The sequence below is a fragment of the Rissa tridactyla genome, chromosome 6 (assembly GCF_028500815.1).
Source record: "Rissa tridactyla isolate bRisTri1 chromosome 6, bRisTri1.patW.cur.20221130, whole genome shotgun sequence".
In the NCBI taxonomy this organism is placed as follows: Eukaryota; Metazoa; Chordata; class Aves; order Charadriiformes; family Laridae; genus Rissa; species Rissa tridactyla.
Window position 1 is genome coordinate 59486793 of NC_071471.1, and position 25416 is coordinate 59512208.

Sequence of the window (25416 nt, forward strand, 5' to 3'; positions counted from 1 at the left end):
CTATTTCCCTTTCCACCTGAACAACCATGCTTCTACCACTATCTACAAAAATGTTAAGTAGTCACCTGCTATATGGATATAAACTTTAGGTCTCATCCATGGACGGATGAAGAAAATTATAGGTGAGCCATCTTTAGGTTAAATGCATCCCAACCATAACTATCTTTGCTCTTTTCTTGCTGGGCTACCTTGTTTTATCGAATCCTCCATTCCTAAATTGATTTATGGAATCCTTATTGATGTAGACTCACTCAAGGGCTTGCTGCTCTCAGATACGAGCACAACTAGATTCTCCTCCATTTATGTAAGGTCAGGGTTAAGATGTAGGACAATAAAAAGCCAAGCAGGTGAACCATTTCTGCTGTTTTCTACAATCTCCCAGTCTCCCCAAAAAATGCAGATTGCTTTGTCAAGACAATGCAAACTATTGTTCAACAGCAGTCTTTCAGCCTCCCTAAAGGGAGTTGAGAAAATAGCTATTTCTGTATATGCACCTCAAAGCAGTTTACAGACTTTAATGGCTGTCATAAACCCAACAGATTTCACAGGAGACTCCCAAGTCTGCCGGCGATAAGCAAAGGGAGGGATGAGACAACTTAGTCTGTAAATAGTCAGGGCACAAAACCTAGTTAATTTACAGTAGAGCAAAGCCCCAAGCTGTGTGACAGCCACACAGCCCTCCCACAGGCAGGAGGCCGCAGCCCTGGGCCCAGCAAGGGGAAGGCAGGCTTTGCTGGGCTCTGCTGCCATGTAACACGCAACTTTCTTTAAAGAAAGAAATAAACCAGCTGAAACAATGCTCAAGTGTTCATGCTAAGTCACCCAAGTTCATTTCAAATCCTGTCACGGAAGATTTTACCAGAGGACAGTAGTTACAAGCCCTCACTTTCCTCCCTGGGGCCTGTGGCTGGGAGACAATGTGCCCCAGGCAACAAACCCCTCACTCGCCACCGCACAGCTGCTAGGTAGCTCTATTTATTTACTCTCAAAACTCAGACAAGGCTTTCCATTTTCTGGCCCAGCAGAGGTTTGGAAACTTTGCTTCACAAGGCTTATGGTTGGAAAGTTTAAATTTAGTTATTCCCCCTCAGCAGGAGGTGGATTCTCCTGCCACGAAGCCCACAGCAGTGAACACGCAGGATCTGCCAGACCGTTTCAAAAACACGTCTTCATGGTTGTTCCTTCTTTTACTAGTAACGTATCAACATGGGTAGCAAACACAGTTTAACATACACTTATAATTAGGCACAAAATGTCAGAAGCAGGCTTTCAGCTGATATCAATTAGACTGGAATAGTTTATGTAAACTCTTCCTCAGAAAGAAATTAAGCACAATTGCACAAAAGGACTTGCCTACACTTAAAAACTTGTGCTTGGGCCAAATTCAAGCCATGGTAAAACCGTCTTTGGAGGGCTGGATCACACAGCCTTGACGCCGACCCAGTGCTAGCCCATTTCGCAATGCAGCCCCTCCGGTTTGGCTCACTGAGCTGATCGTGGCCTCAGAGCAGAGTTTAAGGTCTTGTGTTTGGGGCCACTGGGTAACTGAGGCTCCATCCATCTAAACAGGGCTCCCTGCTAAAAGGCAACCTGGGCACGCATACACGTGCCTCCTTCATATCACCGTGCTTCCCCACTGCCATTCCCAGCTACTAAAAGGCCTCACGACTCCACTGATCTTACAAACAGGCTCCCACGTACCAGTTAGAGCTCAAGTCACATTTGAGGTGGGTTACAGTCAAGTAACTCAATCAAATCCACTGCAACATGCAGACAGAGCATGTAGCAGTCTAAGTGAGGTTTTAAGCTGCTTTGATTCTTCAAGCCATCACTAAGATTAAAGCTCCTAATCGCCACAGAGCTCATGAAAGTTATCATTTCTTTCTAAAGATTTCCTGTATAAACTATGTTCAAGGGTAAAGCATAAACAAGAAGCTACTGAGAAATCAGCAGCATCTCTCCAGGTTCACAGAAAACCAGCCCCTCCTTTGAAATTCTCTTCTGCCATTTCCAGCTTACTTTTCAGAAGGACAAAAAGCAGGCTTTAGTGAAACTCATTGGAATAGCATGTCCACAGAAAAAAGTATGTTTCACTTAAACAGCCTGAACAACTGAGAAGCCTGAGAAACTTCCAGTGGCACCCCCCAGCAGCAAAAGTAGTAAAAAACGGATGCTCACAAGCAAGACGTGCAAGGTCTTTCAGTGGCCTCGCAGACATTGCAGAGGCAGCTCACTCCTTATGAGGCGAAAATCTGAATTATGATGGCACATCTAAGCCATAACACTACAGAAAGGAAATTACAGCATAGTGCAAGAATTGACAAACTCCTAGCAGAAAATGGCTGAAGCACAGACAAGTTCCACAACGCAGTCCATGCATGACAGCCACAAACTGCAGAACTCTGCCCAGCTGACTATGAAGTACTTACTCTGCACCATCCCCTCATTAAGAAGCATTAGGGCAGCCACCATTTGGTCCCACCACCCTTTTCCCCCAACCCCAGGTGCATGGGAGTTCATGGTTTGCAGATCAATTAGCCAGATTTGCCTTTGTTTGCAGAAAGTCAGGGCTATAACAGCACAAACTATGCCTTGTCCCCTCCCCTGCCATCTTTCCCAACCCAGAGCATCACAGAAACATTGTTAGAAAACTTGCTTTTGAAACACAGAACAAAACATTGCATTTATTTTGAGTTCTCCCTCTATGCTGGAGTTGAGCTCAACTTCACAATTCTTTATTAAAGCCATTCTGCAGCAACATCTGCAGGGAATTATGTAAAGTTATCTCTGTGCACTGCCAAGCCAGTCTGAGGTTCGCTCTTGCACTCACACCATCTGTAAAAATTAGGTAGTGCTTTACAGCTTGAGTTAACCCTTACAGATGCCCCTATCTCTCAGGCATCAAAATTCAACTCTAAAGCTGATATGGCATGGATGTCTAGACTGAAACTCATCAGCCCTCATCCCTGATGAGGATTCAAAGGGAATTTGAGCCTCACAGAAGGCACACTGGGAGTTGTAGCCACTGCGCCCAGCTCAAGCTCAGCTTGAGCTTTGCTGCATTCCTCCAAATCCTGCCTTAATGCTAATTCAAGAATATTAATTTTTAAGGTAGGAGTGCAATTTTCCTCACACATATGTTGACCCTTTGGTTGGTGTCTGTCAGCATCCTTAGCTGCAATAGCCAAGATGTCTCCACACTCAGCGTCCATCTAGGCTCTGATAACTCTCAGGCATTTTCAGCATGGAGCTACACCAGTGACTAAGACACGAAAGGTTCCACTTGCCACACATACATACACATGGCAAGATAATGATTACAAAATAGACTGGTCACACTGGAGAGTGAATAAATGACAAAAACACTTTGATTCTGAAAATCACATTCTTGCTTTTAATTGTATTCCCAGTTCTCTCCCCAAAAGGCTTAAAAAAACCAAAAGAATTAAGCAAGCGTTACCCACAACCCACACCATAGAAACTACTAGAACATAAAGGACTATCTTTTATGCAAATTTTGCTTACATTTAACATGCATCTTCACTCATCCATGCTCCAATATTGTCCCTTTCTGCACACCAGCAGGAAGATGAGCTATTCCTGTTGAAGTCTGCCTAATCATAAGATGCTACAAACCACTTTTTTTTTTTAAATAATAAAAAGGATCATGCTGAACGTTGGTTTCTAATCCTCAACTATTAATTTCTCTGTAGACTTTGATTGTCAATTTATGAGCCTGAGTAAAGTAAACAAGAAGGATAGCAATACTGTAAAAGGGAATGGGACTCTCTCCTGTATGAGTGGACTACACATTCTTCTAAACAAATACTTAAATAACACTCCACCTCTCAAGAGTCTTGGAAAAATCCCACTCAGGCAGCAGTCTGGTACATTTGACATGCGTTCTTTGGGCTTCAGAGTGCTGCTCCCGTTTAAGTCCTCTGCCTTGGAAACCTCTTCAGTTTTTTCAGATACAACAACTTTAAAGTTGTCCTACAACGCAGTACTAGATGCATTCAGGTCACTTCCAGACCTGGCACATAGACCTTTTCATGCCAACAGCCGATGACTTTCTTTCAGAGAGGTGATCTGCTTCATTAAAAAATGCTAAGGTAAGAGTATTGCTGCACCGATGAAGGTTCTTGCTTTTTCCACCTCTCTAGAGCTCTTCCCACACAGTACATGTATATTTTATACACACAGGGAAGTCAATCATAATTGCCTCCGACAGACCTCCAAAGAATATGCAGAAGCAGAAATATAAAGGCACCAAGAAGTGGCATTTTGCAAGAGGGATTTTCTGCAGTAAGCATATTCTCACACCCACTTCCTAAAAATTCACTACAGTGTCCATTAGACACTACCACTGTACATGCTGGTTCTGCTTTCTGTAAAAGGCTCCTTCAGTCCCACACACTTGGCAAAGGCGCCGAGTTGAAAGCATTGAATTTGTATGAAGGCCAGTGTCCAATTTCTGAGCATTTTGTACTTAGAATTCACAGAAGAGGCATCTTTCTTTTAAAAAGAGAGATATATGTAAGAGGTCTTCCTAGCATGGAGCTGACTATAGTTTGGGGTGCAGAAGTCCGTGCGTGAGTCACTGCACAGCAGACTAAGGTTGTCATCTCAGGATGAATTATTAAAGTTGGTGAAATATTAAAGGCAGCTTTCATCTTTAAACACATAATGTTTCCCAGCCTGTGTGCATTGCAGACTTCACTGCAGCCACCACTCAACCACAAAGCAACATTTGTCTCATTTTAAAGATGGAAGTGGGGCTCAGGCAAAGATACGCTCAAGGAAGAGAGATACACTTGCAGCAGACATCCTACTTGAACACAATTGAGATCCACAGCACAGGTTCACAGCCCTTTATGTGCCATACCCAAAGCAGACTGGGCCACACATTAGGCTTCCAGCTCAACCACGTGCCATGATCCTTCCAGATAGTTCATGTCCTGGAGCAACCCCATATCCCATGGGAGCTTAATTTTGCTAAGTGCTGCAACCCACAAACGTCTATGCCTGACTGCTCTCACAGTCAAGAATGAAGGTTGTTATCTTGCTTGCAACTACTATGGCTGCACCCTAGGTACCAAGTACTGGTTTAAGTAATTCAGGAATAAAACTCACCACTCCAAGTTACTGCTTAACACCATGAGGTTTATTAAATTTGCTGATGAAATACCCCATGAGCCCCACAGCACTGTAATGGGGCAGAGTTGTTAGCTTTCTCATGTGAGGTGGAAGAAAAAGGATTACACCTGTCACTTTCCTGGTACACCAGCATGGGAATCTGGAGCTTCTACATGGGTTATGAAACAGGTTTTCCACCGTAACATTAAAAGCTGAATGTATTTATTTATTTATTTTAAGGAAACATGAGCTTCTCTTCTCAAAGAAAATAATTAAGATTTGAAATGTAATAAGCAAACATTTTGCTCCTGGTACCAAATATGCCACAACATGTGACAGGACATACATTAGAAACCACATGCATGACTGCTATTCAATAGCAGTCACACAGCCACAGGTTACATTCTGCCCAGCAAGCTACCCTTAAACTAGAGTGATAGTTTTATTTGGTGAAGAGAGAACACATTGAAGAAGGAAGGAGAGGCTGCACACTCCTGTGCCTTGCTCCAGCATTCAAAAACATAATAGGAACACAACCTTAAGAGCATTACTTCAGAACCCAGACAACCCAAAGCACACATGAAGTGTGTGGAAACGCTTTTCTTTCCCTCCTTAGGGAGGGTCTGAAAGCTGAGTTATGTTCTCAGAGTACGGGTCGCAGCAGTTTTTGCTTAATTTGGTGATGGAAATACTTGAGAAGAGGGCTTCCTGAGGTGAGGGAGAAGATGGGGAGCAGGAGGTGGGGACTTCTGGAAGGCTGGACTCTGTTGATATCATTTTTTGGCCATTAATAGAAGAGCACTTTGCATCATGGAGCTAAAAGTTGGAAAAAAGGGCCAAGAGCTGAGACCACAGATTGCTGTCTTCCACCAATACTTGGTAGCAACTCTAAGTGCAGTGCTTAGGACTCAGCAGCAGCACAGGGAATTACATTCCTTGCGCTGGTTCAGGTGTTACTGAGTTCAAGGAAAATAGAAATGAATCCTACAGTTTGGGTGCTGTAACATATGAGGGAGATAAGAAAGTTCTTTCCTGCAATGACTGGCTATTAAGGTAACTAGTTGTTTAAAGTCTATATGGTTATGGATTTGCTATCCTAATCCTTCCAGTCTGTCCTCTTCCTCCACCTCTACTACTAAACATGTGGCATTGGTAGATAGAGACATCTCAGCTGTACTGTTAGCATATCCCTCTGCTGCTGTACTCCAGTTCCTATGGTTGCAGAGCTGGCTGGCACAGAGAGCCCACTACATGTGAATAAATATCCTAGTTATTGCTGCCACACAGTTGGGTTTTTTTTCTAGACCAAAAGCAGCTGACTAGGTGTGTACATAAGCGCTCGATACAGAGTCCCAAAGTGCATCTCAGGTTCTGGCTTAAACATCTAGCTTGCTTGGATTGGTTTCACATCACATTATATGCATAAACACACATGTAAATTCACACCCTGACCTCTGCATTCAAATACATATTACCCTAGTCTTCTACTGGGATTGGAACCATGTTTCCTCGTACTTCTGGAAAAAGTAGAAGTGTTCAGAACATGGGAAAGTTCATGGGAAAAGAGAAAACTGGATAATATACAAGTCAGCTCCAATACTTTACGGGTTACATCACTAGCAGAGACGATGGATATTCACAGTATTAGACAGCTAGGAAATACCACACTACTGTGTTTGTTCAAATCTTATAAGCTAGGAAGTGACAAGCCTTCCAGAGGTGCACATTTGGCAAAATACTTATATATTTATCTCTTATTACAGTTGTGACTTCTTGTGTATATGCGTGTGTGGAGGTAAGTAAGCACGCAGTTTATCTTTGGGTTCTGATAATACAAACTGATAGTTACAAACCCCAAGTGCTGTATCTGCAGCTATTTGCTATGGCCCAATTGTTACCCAGGGGCTTCCCCTCCCTGTTTAAAAAAAGGACCTCAGATTTTCGTATTGACACAGCTGGAATGAAGGAATCTGCCAAACACGTTTTCAAGAATTGGCATGTACATCCACAAAGCCATCATATAATCCAGTACAAATTACACAAGTTGTGTCCTTAAAGCAAGGGAGTAAATGCACTACCTATTACTTCAACAGCTATGGAGAAGCCTTGGACATTGCCTGCAAATCCCAGATCAAGTCCCATCATGCTCCAGGTCACCAGCTTCCCCTAAACTGTCAAGTACCCTGGGCTCCCCAAGAGAGAAGCAGATGAAAGCACCGCTTGCTAAGCCTGCCCGTGGCCAGCTCCAAAACACACACAGCCAACATGCCCAAGCTGTTGGCCAGCATCCCCAGACCACTGAAATTAGGGGATTCACAAAGCAATGAAGTCAGCCGGTTGTACAGACCAGTCAGCACCCAAGAAGTTGGGGAAAAAAAAAAAAAAAAAAAAAGGTTTGCCAAGGCTCAAGCATCCTAATGCCTCCTAAAAATAAATTTGAAATAGTTTCTCCCTTCCTGCTTTACTTGATTTCAAGAACACCTAATGGTGAAACTGTCTGTGCAATGTGAGCTGCATTCCACATAACCCAACGTGTTTGCGGCTCACGGTCTTTGTTTGGTATAGGAACAAAAGAAACTAAGAGAGGGAGTGCTTTACTCAGAGGAAATATCTCATCAATCACAACAAGGAACAAAGCTATGTTTAGGTGGGCATACTATATTGTGCAAGCAGCCTGGCTGCAGCTGCTAGCCTGTGAATGCTGTGTACTGTACAGAAACCGGACTAAAACAAGGTCCACCCATCGCCCAGTAGCTTTCAAGATGTTACGGACTTGCATTAGTATACTGACCAACATGGTCCTGCCATCCAGCCCACAGTACCAACTCATTACAGAAAATACCTGCTTACTGATCAGATTTTTCTTTTTTTATCTGATCTGCTTGGAAATGGGATTTCCTGTCTGACCTCAAGTTCTGGTCACGCTACGTATCAATTCTCACCTTTTCTTGCAAACTATTTTTTCTCTTAGAAAATGGTAGATTTACATGCACCCTTCAAAGATAAAGTCTTTGTGATTTCAGTAACCACAAAACAAGGTAAGATTGCAGGAGGGCACACAGATTTAACAGGCGTTATAAGAAGTTGTGCATTAAGTCTGTATGGGCAACAAGTGGCACTGGACAGTATCTTCCTTTCTTTTTCCCTTCCCCCAAAGTTTTATTTACCTTCAGTAGGTCACAGAAGTTGACCAGTGAGGACACCAACTGCTGCTAATGTCTTTCAGTACAGCTTCCATAGTCATGAGGCACTTTCCTTCCTCCATGTTTAATTACAGCCCACACTCTTTCATCTTCTACTTCCAAAAGGATTTCTGTCCTGCATCTCCTTTAGTGTTTCTATTGGTAGGAAGATGCAGCTCAGAGTAGGAAAGTCAGGCAATAAATCCATCTCCCATCCTCCTTAAACCATCCTCCTCTCCAGCAGCCCATCATTTAAAGGCTGAAATCCATAAATCCAAGGTTTTAATGAACCCGCCAAAATGATACTGTAGGCACCATGTTAAAGTAAATCAATAATGTAGAAGAGCTCCCAACCACAGGTGGGTTTTCTGGGGCACAGATAGAGGACTCCAGCACACAATATACAGGATTCAAGTGGGCAAACCCAGCCTGTGGCAGCAGACAGGTAACCCACCACCTTCAGAAAGGCCATGCCAGCACAGCCAGGTCCTGCAGCAGATTTTCCAGAACACAAACAACTGATTACAGTAAAGGCATGCAGACAGATGGCTTTCCATCCCACAGGGCATGGGGAGCTCAGCCCCAGGAGCCAACGGGACTCTCCATTAGTCATTACCAGTTGTGGGGTTGTATGTTTTCTGTGGTCAGCCAACAGGGTGCAACAGTCAAGCTCACAAGTAATTTCCTTTACATTCACAGGACTTAATCTTAAACCAAACACATTTTGTTCCAAGCTTTCTTTAGGAAAACATGAATAAGCTTTTAAATGGGCCTCACAGTAATCTTGTCCAAAGATTACAAATTACTTCCTAGTGGTTTAAAAAAGTTACAGACCCCCAGCCCCAGCTGATAGGAAACAGCCTGCACAGGCAGCAGAGAATAGCGAATATTTACTTCCTGCACAGACCAACAAAAGTCACTTTTGTTTTAATTTCTTATTCTGAAGTCTGTAGAGAACACAGTGTCAGTTGCTTACTGGGAAATCCTCAAAACCACACAGAATCAGGAAAAAGACCAAAGTACCATTCCAGGTGCTAGCGTCAAAATCATACAGGAATCCCATGTTTCAGTCAAAAATGCGTCTGCCCCCTCTGAGACAGACTTCAGTTAAGTCATGACAGAACAGAGCAACACTGGACAAGAGCTTGAAGCAAGGAACAAAGGCTATACTATATCCAGCAGAAAGCAGAGGATAAAGCAACCAAACAATGGTATTAGTTCAGTCCGAAGCACAGCTGAGTCACCAGATTAAAAACATTGCCTTTTACAAACAGCTTTTATGGGATGCTTCTGAGCCACAATACTCCTGGCTAAAGGAACAGAGACACCTTGGTTTGCCCTTGCCCAGCACAGTGCGCAGAGCACCACTGCTCTGCAACGCTTGGATAACCATCTCACAAATTGCCATTTCCATATCCTAGCTGTCCCTTGAAGTTCTGCCGTCCAAATACAACTTCTGCCCAGCTCTATTTATTAGCTAGATCTGGCAAGATTGTAGCCCAGATGGTACGTTATCACAAATACTGATGTAAGCCAAACCGAATGCTCCGCTCTGCCTCTGACGCCGCTTCATTGCTTTTTCTCCTGAGCTCCATTCAAGCCGTGTTTCTGCAGTGACCCCGGGAGCTGAGCCTCAAAGAGCTGCCTGCAGAAGGCTGGAGGAAATGACAGCTTCGGAAATGAGTACCAGAGTGATGAATAGCAGGCTACAAGACCAGCCGGTGCATTAGCGGGCTGACAATTAACGAACTACACTGTATTGAACAAGGACATACATGGGCAAGTAGGATCACTGACACTCCCCAGAAGAGATTACAAACCCTATTCAGCCTTTTCTGAAGGGTTTTTCCAGCGTTCTCTAAAATTTATAAACTTAGACTTGTTACTGCACTTTGTACAGCAGGAAGCTGAACCAGCCCCATTGTGAGCAGAATATGGAAAAACTGGAAGAAGAAAAAAAAAGGGGGGGGAGAAATTCACCTTTTCTCTTTGTCTGTCATGAAGACCCAGATAATGAAAACAGCCTGTGCCAGTGGAAACAGAAGGGGACATTCACCTTTAGGAAGGAGGAAAGCTGAGCTCATCCATATAGACTTCAAAAAAGCAAATAGGAATTACTGGGGTATCTGGTTCCATCAGTTCTAACAAAAAGGTGCACCAGCAGCATAAGAAGAGAAGGTGAATATAGGACAGCTAATGAGGCAAAAACCTCTGGTAAGATGCCTATTTCCCCCCCTCAGCAAAAAAGCACTGCTCTTATGTTAAAGAAAGTACTCTGCGCACAGCCAGGTAACTAAGCGTTTGTTTCTACTTATTCTGGCTTAGCCCCTGGATAAACAAGAAGGCAGCACACTTTGCTCAAGCGTCTTTGCAGGGTTTCTGCTACATAGTAAGCATGCCATTTCCCTGCAGCTTGCATGGTTGTCTCACCTGGGATGTTGACTGATACTTAGCCTTTGGTGCTCCTTACAGACTGGAAAGGCAGCCTTGACTGCGAGCAGAGAGCTGCTCCACCTCGAGAGGCTAGAAACACCTCACTGAGTAAGTCTTGCACTATGAGAGCATCAACAGCAACATTCCTATTAACACCTTCTTCATAGAGAAAGGCTGGCTTGCTGGTGTCCTCAGCTGCAGGCCTGCCTCCAGGATGGCACCATTAAGCACGCAGTAAGTCAAAGTCCCAGTATTTAAACATTTTCATTTTCTGACTCTCCAAGCCTAATCAAACAAAGCCAGAACAGGTACTAAGCACAGATTTGCTGGCAATAATCAGTGAGGCCAATCTTCTGATGCTAAGTAAAGGTTAGCAAGGCAAATTAATGACACGAGATACAGAAGAGCTGTCAATCTTCACGCATTTCACAAAGCTGAGACAAGACAAATATATCATTGCAAGGCTTATTCCTCACATAAATCAACCATGAAACAAGGGCAAGAGTAATGCTGTCCTTGGGCAAAAAGCTGAGATTTGCAGACCCTCCATTACAAACACACATGCATTTTACAATACAGCACCATTTCAAATAAATAAGCAGCACAGTAAGGGATTACCTAAACCTGTCAGACAGATGATATAGAGGCGTAGTGTTTATCTTTTCAACAGTGAGTTGCTTACCCTATGCGTGTATGCAAGACTAAACCCCTACCTCTCCCCAGTACAAGGCTACCAGAAGAAGACATGCTGGACTGTCTTTAACTACCTCTGGCCTGACTCTGCTGCAAGTGTTGTACTTTCCATGTATCTCCTCCTCCCTTTGCACCGGCAACTGCTATTTCCCAATCACTCTGATGCTAACATCATAGAAAACCTTGAGTTCAGGCATTTGGCAACCTTGTACTTTTCAGGATCTCACTCTTGGCAGATTGATGGCCTTTTTTTTTTTTTCTCCCCTTCCCTTCCCCCAAAGTGCATTGATTTTTCCTTCTTATTTTGGGAAAGGTCAGTGATGGAGCACAGGGGCTGCACGTTCACTGCAAGCGGAGAAAGAGGATGGTCCTGCTGCTGGGGAGCTGGCCTAGCTTTGGGGAGTTCTCTGCAAGAGAACCGAGAACCAGACCAATTCTTTTCGTGGGAGGAGTTTTTCCCTCCCCAATGTCCAAGTCTCAGTTACTTCCCTTCCCCTCCCCCACCACCCAAATTTGAACAGTGTTCCCTTTGTCTGTCCTTTATGTAGGCTTCCATTCTCTGGAGACAAGGCCTAAATGTCTAGCACAACAGAACCCTGATCTCAGCTGGGCCTTAGGCACTGCCATAAAAAACAAACACAGGTCACAGAAGCATGGCTCTTGCAATGTAAAACAGCCTGGATAGTAAAGAAATCTTTAGATAGGTCTGTTAGCTGACATACTAATTACGATGTTGGAACGCTATGGTTTAACAAAAGCTTATATGGCCTGAAAATTTATTCCAAAGTATCCCATTTAGTGACTATGTGTACACATTTGGAAGGTTAAGTTGGAGTTCACTGCAATACCAACCTGAAGTATGTGTAACAGTACACTTCCCAGCAAGACCAACTGGACTACTAGCACATTTTAGGATGACTAATGAATTGAAGCTTCCTTGGCACGCTTCCCTCACAATGGGAAGCTATGGGGAAGGATTATGGAGTGGAAAGAACCCAACCTGGGTAGAAAGAGAAGTACATGCTCCTGTAGCTGTTACGTCCCTACTGGAGAAGGGGATGTCCCATTGCATTTCAGAGAGATCTACTCCCCCCTCCTCCGTTTGCATGAGCTCTTCAACACACAGCAAGTTCTCAGACTCCAGCTCAGCAAAACATCATGCAATGCAGCCTGCAGAAGGCAACAGAGACCGTGCATTTTTGGGAAGGACAAACATCACTTCCAAATCCCCTTCTAACTTATGCAGAGACCCTCACCACCACGTATGAGGGGACCCACCTCTAAAGCACACCAGTCCCTTCATGAATTTCTTCGTCAATCTTCTGGCTAGTAATTGACAGGCTCCTGAAGGTTCAAAACTTACGCCTGATGTTCTCAATCCCATGGTAAGATATAGCACAGGTCTTTTGTGCTTGCAAGCCATATTCATGGAGATCATGCTTTTTTTAACTGACCTATTTGTCACCAGTTGCTAATATGTCAGTGAGGTTGCCCAATACAAACACACACAAAACAAGCTTTTTGATGTGGTTATTTTAGGAATGGCCACACACTATACTTGCAGTAGTTCATGTAATTATTAGTTCGTATTAATTACACAGTATTAACTTGTTAATTTTATTTCTAAAAAAGTTTTCCCAATCTGCCCTGCTAAGGAACAAGTTCATCCAGATGCCAGACAATAATAGGAATTGGTTTAATAAAATTTGTAAGTCAGATTTACCTGGTGCTAAAATTAAGGGCTTAATTCTCTATCCTACAGAAGGTTACATTTGTTGGTCATCTGCCAGCATGTACTATCTCAACTCTAAGCTATGCCCCTACGTGCTAGTCCACACTTGAAGCTGAAAGAAAATGAAGATTCAAAAGAGATTCAACATCTGGTCTGCCCTCTTGCATCTCACAGGCCGTTAATGGCACAACACCTAGCTCACCAATGCTGGCCTAATAAACCTTTACCAGACTACTTGTTCTGAGGAACATGGCTTTTTTCCATAGCTGAGGCTACATTACGGAGGCTATTGCAGAAACACAGGCACCAACCACCAGTATCTGAGGGATTATCACACCAACATCTAACCTGCTTCCCAAGATGCTTGGTAAAGATTTAGGTGACAGAAAGGTGGAAAAATGCAGCCTTGCAACATATGTCCAGTTAGATTTTAATTTTCCATTTTGCCTGCCAGTAAAGCTTCTGCAGTTACCTTGGCAACACCTTTCAGGAGTCCTAGAAAAACTCAAGGATGATCCAAAGTCTTAGATATTTCTGTCAGCCTGTCACATCAGCAAGTGAGGTCAGAGTGACCAAGCCAAAGCCTTAAGCATTGCAACCACTGAAATTTCAGAGTATGGTTTGACTTCATGACCTATTTTCTAGTTTGAGCAAAACATAAATCTATGTTCTCCTAAAGCCTGAAAATACGTAATCCTATGAGAGGATGTGATCTGTTTCTACTTGGATGCAATGAATGAGGTGTGACAGAGGGAGGGGATCTCAAGAGCACCTTCCCACTGCAAGCAGCAATTAGTCAATTTTGCTCCCATTTGGTTTTTTTTAAGTCCTGATCTCTACGGAAAAGATAATACTCATTACAGTAACCTCAGAGCTCAGTATGACATTTGACACATTGGCTGATGTGACTTATAGATGTCAGCATGGCTATGACTGACTTCCAGGACCTGTCTCTCCCCCTGCCACTCCTCCCAGGTGATGCAGAAACTACACACCCACACCCCTTTTCTGCCTGGTATCTCTTTTCCATAGAAGATAGGATAGGCAAAACCATGAACCAGTTGACTTCACTTTCTTACCACTTTTGCCTCTCCATCAGCAGTGCAGTGCTTCCCCAGCACACAAAGGAATAGAGTTCTTCACCTTTCATGCCATTTCCACCTCTATTTTCACAATTGTAAAGAGGTTCACATTGCAGTTTACTTATTTATAAAAACAGGAAACTTTTTTCACCTGGATTACCTGAGTAGGCTATAGTCTCCAATTCAGTAAAGGTATTGAGCAGGAAAACAGTGAAATGCCCCCAAACCGCATGTTCTAGTTAAGTGTAGGCTCAAGCACTTTGTTCAGCTGAGGAGCAGAGCCAAGGAGTGAGCAACATCTTTAAGAGACAAAAACCCCACCTGCAAGGAGCCACTTGTTCCTTCACTGAAGGTCATGCCTGTACTGCCATGCCATTAGGCCTTTAACTCATCACAGCTTTGCGCTGCCACTTCCAGCCTCCCTTGCTTTTTCCTTCCAACTATGTCTCAGGCCTTTGGATGAGTCTATGCTTATTTATTTGCAGCTCAGTTTTCAAATCCTGAGCCAGAGCCAGCAAAGCAGAGTGGCTTCTCCAGATGAGGTCCTAGAAATTAGCTACAGAGGTTTCAATACAGTGAAGTAAGAACACCACATTTCCTTCCTCTCCAAACTAAACAAGGGTATGCAAGGGGTACAGATATTGCATAGCAAGTAGGAAAAAAGTGGGACGAAGTCTTTGTGGTTGGGGAAGAAGTTACAAAACCCATTTCCAGCCCAAATACATAAAGGAATTTAAAATATAGCTTACCGCCTACCCCAAACATAGGGTTAAGGTCAGGGACCGGTTTCAGGTTGGTGTTCAGGGGATTTCTCATCTGTTGCTTAAAGCCACCATTCCTTCAATGAAACGTTGGTAATCCTATCCCAGTTTCAAAGTTAGCAAGCAGCAATAGAAGTCAAGAATAAAGGATACCATCAGCCCTGCTTTCAAGCACTGCTAGCACACCTTAGGGTGTACGTCTCATAGCTGCACAGTTCAGCGCTATGCTGCGTCTTAAGACTAACTTTGGTCTTCAGCTTCTGAGAAGCATTACTAGGGTAGACTACTTCAGTGATTTTTATTATTTTTAAAACAGAAATAAATATGCAGAAGAGTGAACAAAGCGTGACCCCAGATCATTGTTTCTGTGCCTGTAGCTACACAATTTAGAAAGAGACCAACAGAAAGACCTACTTTGCAAGTAAGATGCCTGTCTTTAACCAGAGCCAGAAGTCTCAGGAGCATGACATTTCATTCAGATATAGCAAAAGACTTCTTATGACAGAGATGAGGTATTGATTAAAAAAACCACCAAAAAGAAAAGCGGCTGACGTACCCCCTGCCCGCTCAAGCAAGCTGTAAGTTTGAAGAAAAAGAACAAAATGAACTTTGGTTTGACTCCTCTGTGCTCGGAATTACTCTGCGACAACGATTCCCTGCTGCCAACACACACTCCAGCTCTGAGAACAGGGATAACAGCGTCCAAGCCAAACACACGCGTGGCTGGAGAGACTCACGGCAGATTAGACAGCTCTTCTTTGTACCGATACATGAAATACATCTGGGGCACCCCGGCTATATTAAGGGCACATTCCTTGGCTGAGCCGGTGCTTGTTGAGCACCGCTGCAGGCACCAGTGACGCTTGTCTCTGGAGCACTGATACAGCACTTCCAGCAGCTCCCCAGGCTGGCAGATGGAGATCCCTGGGAACGAGACTTGTGAAACACCCCTGACGGGTTGATATTCTCACTCAGATTAGCTAAATCCCAACATGGAAGACATGCCAAAAGCATCCTTACTCTGAATCACAATGAAATGCTCAATAAGAGGCTGGATTTACAGAAAGCCAGCTGCAAGCTAAGGCAGCCCTTGGTCATCAGTGTCACAAGCATCTTGAGGAGTCTACTCAGACCTACAGATAAAACTGTATGTCCAGGTCAAATTCCTACCTCAGAGTCCAATACTCCAATCATGTTGTGCATCTGGAATCAAGCTGTTGCCACTCCAGACACAGTACCTCTCCATAAAGTCTGTATCCTCCAGAGACACAGGGCTGCAAATGGCCCAATTTCTCAAGGGGTTTTTTTCGTGGATTTAAATTTCTTTAATTTTTTTTTTTTTTAAAAGGGAACAGAAATATTAGAAACTGCCATTACAGTGATAGTATCATCTAATGAGAAAATAAAAAAATAGAATATGGAGTTCCCTTATTTTCCATTTCATTAAATATCAGCATTCTTTCAGCCCACTTCATAACTCGCCCATCAAGAAAGTATGAAAATTCACACTGAATCATAGTTTAAGGGCCAAAACCAAACCAACGGTACCAGGCTCTCTTTTGGGTTTATACACCATGGCTTTTTCATAGATTTAGCAGTAAAGCTTTCAACTGTACAACACGAATGTCCAGTTTGACATTAGTAAGTACTAGGAACATCACTGCTCATGTCCGTCAGAGGTTATTTTATGGGGCATAAGAAGATTTAGGTAGAGAACAGACATCTCTATCAGCAGCGAGCTCTTGCCCATGCAGTATAACCTGGGCTAACAAAAATTCCAGCACCTTCCAGTCCTTCTTGTGAGTCTCGCCACAACGTTCACACTTTGCAGTGGTTTCAAGTTTCCAAATCAGAAGCTTTGCTGTATTTCCAATTTCTAGATATTCCCATGCCAGTGGTGAAAAAAAAAAAAGATTCTGAAGAATTTTAATTTTTCCAGACTGCATACCAGGCTTAATTCCGTATTCTCTGTTACTATTGTCTATGAGTTCACTTGACAATTTTCAGCTCTTCAGATTTACAGCCATTCCTAGCGAAGTATTTCATCCACAAATAAACGTAACCATCCTTTTTCTGAAGGCAAGAGGAAAATATATAGAAAGCACACAGATGTTTGGCAAGTACATCAAAGCTAGGCTAGTGAGTACAAAAGCCCTCCCCAGAAACCCTGACGTTCTCAGTGCTTTAACCATACAATCAAATTTTAAATATGAACAGAGGGGGATTCCAAATGGGTACATAACTTCTACAATAATAAATTAATTGGAAGTGCACAGAAACCTGAACTACAGAAAGCTGTATGCTATATTAAACATCTTCATATGCCACTTCATCCTGTGAGGCCAGTCACACTGAGTCAGAGCAAATCTTTGTTTTTCACATTAATATGAAATTAGATGAAGCAGGGTAGTAATATCAATTCCTGGCCACTAGGTATCAACTTCCTGTCTTTGGCAAAGTTGTGCTCGTGTTCTCTGCATAGTTGGAGAATATGGTATTTGGCTCTTCAAACCCTGCAATTCGCTGCTGACCCATGTACGTTCACTTAGATGCTCTTGGATTTTTGGAGAGCAGAGAGCACTTTCCCCTCCGACAATATTTCATAACTTCAGCACGTAATACCTTTTCCAAAGGAGGACAGATGTGCAGGAGTAGTTTCAGTCTTCCAAGAAGTTTTCCATTAGGATCTTGATTTTTCTTTGGCTGTGTAGTCCAAGAGCATAACCACAGCCTCTGCAAGGCTGGAGACTGGAGGTTGCTGCTCGAGCAATACTCGCTGTGAGCCGGCCGTCCAGCTCAGGCACTGCCCATCCGCTCTCCAGGTTCAGAGATGCCGCTGCGAGGAGGCCTGCCAGCACACAGCTACTCACCCTTTTCTGGAGAGCTTTGAAAAGGGCACCGTGGAAGAACAGCTTGAGCCCAGCTTGTCTTACAAGGGGCATTTCAGCCAGAAGCCATTATGTCAAACATTCAGGTCTTTGAGGGGTAGAGAGGTGTCACAGGGGGTGGGCGGGGGGGGGAATGTCTCTATTTGGTTTGCAGAATACTGTATATCCTAGTTACAGGAAAGAAGCCAGCAATAATGCCTTTCCCACTCACAGTACAGTTGTTTTTTTTTATTTTTGCAGGCTTTGAAGAGGAGATGGAGGAAGAGGAAGGTCCTGAGCTCCAAGAATTTCACTCTTGGCATGCCAAAGCCATCACTAGAAATGCCCAGATTTTCCACGATGGCTTGGATACATGCCACAGTAAGAGAAGTCACTTCATAGTAAGTGTGTGAAGAGACACACTTCAGATCACTCAGCTTCAGGGAGAAGGGGCTACTACCCTTTGCTACAGGGAGACCTGATCTGTACATGAACTGCTCCTGCCCAAACAGCCATCAGGCTGTTCAGTCACCCTGGGGTACTAAAGACACAAGCAAGTCTGTTGTCATATTCCACAGGAAAGCATCAAATCCATGATGATGTTGAACGTGGATTACTATGGGCTAAAGTAGCAGAAACCCTGCAAAAAGCAGAAGGGAGAAGGAGTTGATGGGAAAGAGGACAGTCGTATCCGTAAAACTCCAAGGGAAAGTCAGGTTTCCAGTATGGATCTGGAGGCTGGATGCAGAAAGACAGCCACAAGTTAACCTTTTGATATCTGTATGCACCTTAGGAAACATTATTTGTTTCTGCACATTCCTATCAGGACACATACTAGATTTTGCTTACTCTCCGTTTTTTTGCCAGGAAACCCTGATGCTGCTGCTGTCACATGATTAAGAAGTCGCTCATTAATTCAGCAGAAACCCGACACTCCAGTGTCTCTGGCTGCAGCCACTGTACAAAGAACATTTGGGATCCTGTGGCATCTGACAGCTTTCCCCTCCTCCAAGACTGACATTAACCAAAAGCCTCCTATCCAAAACAAAAACGCTAGACAGAACACAACCCACATTCCTCCTATTTTGGGAAAGTCTGGATTGGAAACCTAATTTGTCATCTTGAACCCATGTGTAGCTGTTTAAGCGTAGTTCAGGAGCCATATGACATTTACTGCTTATTCCTGTGAATGCTACAGAAAACTAATAAAAGAGTGAGAATCATCAGTAAAATGTACTACAAAACGCAATGCAGAATAAACTGGAGCAAACACTGGTCATATTGGTCATATTCATACCACTGCTGCCCAAAGACCTTCTGCTACACAGAAGAGATGTGCTGTTGGGAAAAGGCAGTTTAGCGACAAGTTGAGAGCTTGAAAACTCCAGTTTTATGAAGGGAGGCTGGGCACTCAGCTACCACTTCAGCCCAAGCCTGCTCCTCATTTCCACGAGAAACTGCACTTCGATTTTCCAGAGTCTCTGCCACCTATTCAGAAACCAGTCTTGAGCAGAAGTGGCAAGTTTGCACTGCTGCCAGTTCTTCAGCCCCTACTTGGTCACACCATGAAGTCCTCTGCCTCTAAATTCCCTCCTACCAGCCTTCAAATGGTAACTTCTGAACACTATTGGGTAAAATTCCACCTACAAGATACTACTGGCTTTGAAACAGAAGAGGACAGACAAACATCCAAATACAAATTGAAAGCACTTGCTGAAAAGACTCCACTAGTGTCTCAACAGTTCTTGACTAGTCAACACCTTACATTTTTATTTTTAAAATGTACTTCTACCATGGTTCTTGGACCCCTTATAAATCAACACCATCAAATTCCACTACAGATTTAGACTTCACAACGTGACTTTAGCTCTCCAAGCACAGAGTAAGAGTCTTGTGAGAAGGTTTCGCTTCTGCCAGCATCCACTTCCAAGTTCTCCAGCCCCGGATAGTGGAGAAACAAAACAGGATGGCTGCGTAACAGCGGTCAGCTTCCTACGCACTCAGAAGCTTCCTGGCTACTGCTGCATTATGAATTTCATGAGCTGTCAATGAGTGAAACTAGGTCCAACTGTGTGCCCACTGGTTTTACGCTGCACGGCTTGGGGCACCACATGCCATGGCAATGCAACATCCTGTCATGATCCTGCGACAGGAGGCACAGCTCTGTCATTTCAGGGAAGACTATAAAGCCGTACACATCCATCAAAAAAACCCCAACCAAACTGATATTGCCCATATTGAGATGGGGAAAGGTGCACACAAATATCAAGCCCAGTTGGGCACCCAGTTATAAGCAATAGGATGATCAGGAGCCATTTGCAGACTTGAGCAAAGCTGTTATTCACACCCATTTACTGGCAAAATTGTACAAGTCCAGTCAACCAGTGTTGGCATCTCTGAATGTAAAGCACCAAAAGAGCAGAGAAAAATGGATGGAAAACATGACTAGTTATGCAACTCATTTTTCTCCTCCACACTAGAAGTTAGCACAAACATCACAGAGCACAGGAGGCAAAAATTAAGTAACAGAGAAAGGGTGCATGACAGAGGGATACATTTGAGTATCAGACATCAAGAAAGAAGTCAATTTTAACATTCCTTTGCCTTTCAGGCCACAAGGCATCTCCCGTAACTAATGCACCTGGAACGTTTTCAAGGATGCTGGCCACATACTACTCACATAAACTTCATGGGATTAACAGTACAGCCTGTGGGATGAATCACTCCTGTATCTTTCCATTTTTATCCCGCATTAAAGTCTCAGAAGGAAGAAGAGTGGCTTGCTCATAACAGATTTTCTCTCCCTACTCTCTAAAAACATGCAAAGGGCTTGTTACAAATTGGATATTGCTGAGGCTACAAATACATTCCACAGGAGTATGTGCCATCAAAATAAAAGCACCCGAGTTCCTTCATGTCATTAGCTGTACTGTCTTCTGCCATTCTTTGTGTGGTTATTTGTTATATCACCAGTGGAAGTGGTCTATCTGAAGTAGAAGTTGGCCACAGGTAAGCATTCAGTGGAACTTTGTAATCTCCAGGAACTAGCCTTTACAAGCCCACTTTCTCCCAGAGTTACTGTTCAGCTTCAGATTCAAAGATAAGCCGTTCCAACCTCTGCCGTGGCTCCAGTTGAACGGGGGTGACTACAGTTGTGAAATTTGCTTTTTTAGGTGGTGGCTGCTTTTACCAATCTAGGTCAGGCTCCACTACAGCAATCAAGGCTCTTTCCTGCCAGCTCACTTGCAAGAAAAACACTAAGTACCAATGGATGGTTCGACTCCAGAGCTCTACCTTATAAGTGCAATTCTAGTCCATCCACCAAGACCTGATGAAGGCACAACTCTGAGACAGTTACAGAAAAATGCCTCAGCATCACATTGTTAAGGTTAAGGCAAAACTTCAGTCCTACAGAAACAAGAGATTTTGATTTCCTTAAAACTTGAGGAACATGCTCTGTTACATTTCCTTAAATCAGAATGTGCTCTTGACAGGTGAAATTAGCAGATGATTTAGCTGTCACAAAAGATCAAAAAGCTTTAATCACATGGGATTCTCCACAGAAGGTAGAGAAGATCAGTGGAAAGGAACAAGAAACACAGGAGCATAAACGATGCCCAGGAAGGAAGTCACTGATCTCCACCTGCACTCAGTTATCCTCATTGCAGGCCTTCCCTCCTGCACAGACTTAAGGTTCTACCAAATTTACCTGGGGCCAGTCAGATGGTCCACTCAGAAGTCTGCTTAAAGAAGAGGCAAAGAAGATATAGAGGAAGGATTATATGATTTGGGGATATGGAGAAGAATTACTAGTTTAGGCAAGTTTCAGCTCAAGCAGATCGTGTTCCTGATGTATCAAGGACCCAGCACTGTTATTTTACAGAAGCCAGAGTAGCTAACCTGGCAACCTGCGGCCTTCACTAAGGTGCAGATGAGTTTGGCTCAGTCACTATTTCTATTCCTGTTGCTGCACTGCCCCCCAGACATATTTGCCAAGGGGAAGTGCATGCCCAGGCACTCAGCCGCTGCTGTGTCTGCACATAATGGATGGGAAAAAGGCCCTTGTGCAACTCAAGCACACCATGCAAGGAGGCCTGAACACTGGCATCTGTCACAGCTTTGCCAAGGGTGACTACATCTCATCTGTAATAGAAGTTTCCCTGAAACCACCAGCATTTCCCCTCAAATGCCACTACACAACAATTCCTGGTAGCCTGAGCCAAATTTAAACCAGTGTCAGCAAGCATCTTGCAAGCCAACCCCAGAACCATTCAGTCTCCCAAGTTCCCTCATGCACATTCTGCGGACAGTGTCGTCATTGGGGGATGCTGGTTTCTGTTTTGGATTTTTTTGCAAGGGAGACTCTGGGGTGGCATAGGGAAAGCCACACCCTTTCATGTGGCTGGCTCTCAAACCTGGATACTTCTGCAAAAGAGATACTTAACTTCACAGTTCTCAATTGAGTGGAAGGGTTCACACACCAAACCCGAGAGGCTCATTTCTTATTTTAAAACCAACATGCTAACAGCCCAGGAAGTGTATAGTCGGCTCCAAAAATACACCAAAGTCATCTGGAATGACCAACTGTGTAATTTAACTTCTAGCTGGTACAGGAATCAGCTCTGCTTGCTGCACTCAGGAGGAGCAAAAGAGGCATTTTCTATAGGGCTCAGTTATCCCATTTGCCTGTCAATGGAAATAGCATCCCATTTCTGGTCATTCTCCTTTTATTCAAGGAGATTTTGGTCACAGAAGGTCTACTTGAAGCAAGGGAATAATATGCCAGCTCACACAGAGCATATAGCCATCCTGTAATTTTGGTTCTTCATATTCTGCAAAGAGTTTCCCTCTCAGTAGTGATAAGGAATTTAAGTCAGTATTAAGAACAAAACCTCAGAGAAACTGTCTCAGATTCCTGATCTTGTTTTCAGGCAAACAAGCAAGCTTCACCTTCTCTCCCGTGAGTCAGTGTGTGCAGTCTTCCCCTGGCCCACACCCAGAAATACATTCTTCAAAGCGGTTTCCAGGGCACTGAATGAATTGGCTTCAAGTTTAATCCTAGGGTTTCAAATGGTCAGTGATGGATCTTTCCAGGTTCACATTACCCATCCTGAATCTCCAGCTATACTCAGTTAAGATGAATGGGTCAAGTCACTCCAAGCAGCTCAAGTTTTCGTCATGCAGGGAGGCATCTAATAACATGCAAATGCTATAAAAGGCCATGTGAGAGATTAAAGTGCTATTTATCACCTTACTAGTGTTCAAAGCCATTGATTCAGGCTTAATATTAGATGCTGTTCTTCCAATCCTAGGGCCACCCTGCACCCCCCCATCACCTCCATCATGTTTGATTAGGGACCTGTGTTCAGGGCTTCCTTAACTTCATTTCAGTTTCAGCACATTGAAATTTGTTATTCCAATTGCCTAGTTTTGTATGCGCTCACCTAGACTCCCTAAGACCTATTGTCCTTTAAGCAGGATACATTTCACCTGCACGTATGGGCACTGTTTGAAAGTCAGCAGTGCCTCAAGACCTGGACATCAAATCATGAAGGTGTTATCTTACACTCATCAGACAGCGCAGGTATGTGCCTGCCAGCACTAGCCTAGCTAGTCAAGCTGCTGCTAATCATGAAAGAGTAACAACTTATTTTCTCTTTTATCCAAGTATCAAACCAGTCTGGGATTCTTAAGCAAACATATGGCAGCTGTATTAATATAGCAGCAAAGAGAAGCTAGATCTGCAGCATGAGCACACCCAGCATTGCCCTTCCCCTCCCACCACTGGGAGATAAGCTTGCATTAAAGCCCATCCCGCCAGCACGCTGACCAGAAAGGGTGTGCGCACTATGGGAGAGGGGAAAAGATCAGCAGGAGGTGGTTCTGTGAACAGAATTAAAACAACTTTTCAAAGCAACAGGCTAGGGCTCTCCAGCACGTGTCCACATTGCGGGGAGAAACAGGAGAGACGGGCTCAAGCAAGGTCTGGGAAATACTTGGCATTATCACCAAGTTGAAGTTTGGACTATGTTGCCAATATAACTGCAGTCCGGTTTCATTTGAAGTAAAGTGATGTCCCATTGCATGTGAAACTTTCAGATGAAGTCACTCAGTATCAAGATACAAAAAACCAAACCGGCCAATAAAAACAGTAAAGAGAAGCCAGCCAGTAAAACAGAGATCCAAGAGAGCCCATCTCATCCCTTGCGCCTTCCAGAACTGCTTCAGTTAATCCAGCTGCGAGCCAACATCTTTCTACCACAAAAATAATTAAAGTCCCTGTCAAGAATGCTGGAAAGTCTGATGCTCCAGCCCAAGGGGTAGACAGGAAGAGCCAACATACACCCTTCTGTCAAGCCACCCCCTAAATCTGACCATTTCGTGAAACTCCTAAGCAAGGCAATTACTTCTATAAATTTTGCTTAATCTGAAGATGGACAAGAAATTGGTTTGTGGGGAAACTGAATTCTTTTTAACATGAAAACCAAAAGTAAGGAGTTATGTTGCTGGTCGTAACTGAAACATGTCTGCTAATGATTACAGCTTCCATTTTACTGCCAAAGTATTATTAGAACTGCTTATTTGCTGTGCAGCTTGGGGAAAAAAAAATATCTCTTCCATCCTTTATTAATCTTGTCCTCATCTGACACAACAAAAATGCACCATCAGTCTTTCGCTTACTTTGAAAAATAGGCCTTAAAGTCACCACAAGAGCCAAAGCCTTTGTGTATAATTGCTTTCTTGATTAACTAGAACAAAGGGCAGAAGCCATCAGTCACTACGCATTTTAGTATTTTCAGAGCTTATTTAAAGCCATTTCAGTGACTTCCTTTCTTAAAAGAAACTTTGTAATTGCAAAAACCTATCTAAATAATACTTTTATTTTTTTTTTTTTAATTTTTTTTTTTTAAGGCAGTCACATCCCAAGGAATGTAGCCCACAAGGTACCTACAGGACTCATTGGAAGGCGTCAGTAATATCCTTGGATCTTCTTGGCCTCAGGTAGTTTCTTGCAGCAGTGCTGAGCTGGTGACCTATTTGGCTGATATAGGAAACCCAATCATTATAAAGTTTATGTATTCTAATATGAAAAGCAGATTTTCCTTGGAAACATTTTCTTGGGGCAGGTTTCAGGGTCCCGAAACTGGCAGTAACTGCATAAACAGAGGAGGTAATGAGTAAAGGCTCCAACCAGGGATGCTGTGTAAAATTTTTTCCTTTTCAGCCTGCCATCCTGGGCTCCGAACAGGGTATGCAGTGGAAACAGAGAATTTAACTATCTGCCTGAACGTAAAGGCTTAGCACAGCAGATTAGAGGAGAAGGGAAAGAGGAGGGAACTTGCAGGCAGCTGGAAATTTCAGAATTGAAGTTTTCAGAGATCTGGAGAGAGTCTGCTATTCAGAAGTGCCTGGCTGTGTTGTACAGCAAACTTAAAGGTAGTATTGCTTGCTGTCTTGACTTTTCCACGCTTACTGGTGCGCTCTGTTCCTCCAAGACTAAATTGCTTTTATAGACAACTAAGTCTTCAA

At 43.5% G+C, this 25416-nt stretch overlaps 1 protein-coding gene across 7 annotated transcripts in view; it reads right to left on the minus strand.

Annotated features, from left to right (window-relative positions):
* Positions 1 to 25416, minus strand: part of SH3PXD2A (SH3 and PX domains 2A) — a 280366-nt gene that overhangs the window by 40761 nt on the left and 214189 nt on the right. The window lies entirely within an intron of this gene.